This window comes from Capricornis sumatraensis, chromosome X (genome assembly GCF_032405125.1).
Source record: "Capricornis sumatraensis isolate serow.1 chromosome X, serow.2, whole genome shotgun sequence".
Classification (NCBI taxonomy): Eukaryota; Metazoa; Chordata; class Mammalia; order Artiodactyla; family Bovidae; genus Capricornis; species Capricornis sumatraensis.
The window spans coordinates 87328070-87329729 of NC_091092.1; the positions used below are offsets into that span (position 1 = coordinate 87328070).

The window sequence follows — 1660 nt, forward strand, 5'->3', positions numbered from 1 at the left end:
TTTTTATCATTCTATCTTATTAGCAAGCTACATTTCTAGGTTAACAGTTCTACCAATTATGGATGTGAAAGTTTATTTTTAATAAGACAATGTTGCAAATTATGGTCAACCAACATCTATTCACTGATACTTCAAGCATAAAAAATGAGAATCTTTACAAAAATATACAGAGACACCACGAATTGGTAGCTGCCCATAACATTAAACAAACTGGACTCTCAAGAGTGGCTTCTCAACAGCATATCATGTTAATTATAACCATTGCCTGGTACAGGGAAAACTGACAAGTGTTTTTTAAGCATCATTGCAACATTGTATTCCTGATAATTTAAGTAAACCAAACTATGAGTAAATGAATGATACATGCCTAAAAATACCATGGTTTATACTATCAGTGGCCCCTGGACTTAGGACTAATCCAAGACCTTGACCTAGATTTTGACCTAGACCTAGACTGTGATCTTGACTGAGATTTGGATCTAGGTGGTTCTTTTTTCCTTGATTCCTCTTCATATCTTGAGCCAGACTTATAATGTATTTTGGAATCTGTTTTAGAGGTGCCTCTAGTTTTGGTGTGAGATGCAGACCTAGAACGTGATTTAGCCTTCATTTCTTTCCTGGGCTGGGACTTGGACCGTGATCTCAAATTGGATTTAGATCTTGAAAAAGACCGATTTCGGTGTTTGAATCTATCATTGTCGGAATGGCTTCTGCTATGCCGTGGTTTTCCAGTCGCTATATTTCTAAGACTATAAGATCTTTTATAGTTGTAATCGAAGGACCGAATTTTTGATCTTCTTCTGCCATAACTTCGGCTTCTAGAACGTCTGTATCTGTCATAATCATCATAGCGTGAAGAACTATACACATTCCTCCCTTCCTTGGCTTTCATCTGATTTGGAGTCTTTCAATCCCCCTGTGCAAACTGTATTTCAGTTTGGCGTCCACAAATTCACTTTCTGTCTAAATTATGTAAAGCATCTTTGGCATCATGAACATCTTCAAATTGAACATATGCAAATCCTCTTGGATGGAGAGTGTAGAAATCAAGTGGAGCATACACATCAACTATAGGACCGTAACGACCAAATTCCCGACATAAATCTTCAGACCTGGTATCTTCGGCCACGTTCCTCACGAAGAGAGACGTGTTGTGGGGGCGCAGGTACCGGGACATGATGCCGGCGTTGAGTCTCCACAGGGACACTAACAGGCTCAGCAAACCGTTCGCAACTTCAGCGCCGAATCCTCCTCAGACACACTTATCTTGATTTTTAAAATCTACAAAAACCTTCAGCTAACATCATACTTAAAGGTGAGAAACTATCCTTTCCCTCTCTAAGACTGCTAAAAAGTCAAGGATGCACTTCTCATCACTCCTATTCAGCACTGTAAATCTTAGTTAATGCATTAAGTAAAGAAAAACATATACGAGGTATACAAATTGGAAACAAAATATAAAATTTTATTTGTGTATAGATAGGCATGATTGTCTACATGAATCAGTTCAGCTCAGTCGCTCAGTCGTGTCCGACTCTTTGCGACCCCATGAATTGCAGCATGCCAGGCCTCCCTGTCCATCACCAACAACTGGAGTTCACTCAAACTCACGTCCATCGAGTTGGTGATACCATCCAGCCATCTCATCCTCTGTCATCCC

At 39.6% G+C, this 1660-nt stretch overlaps 1 pseudogene; it reads right to left on the reverse strand.

Annotated features, from left to right (window-relative positions):
• Nucleotides 1-391: 391 nt before the first annotated feature.
• LOC138071373 (serine/arginine-rich splicing factor 10 pseudogene) lies at nucleotides 392-1177 on the reverse strand (annotated as a pseudogene).
• Between the last annotated feature and the right edge of the window lie 483 nt (nucleotides 1178-1660).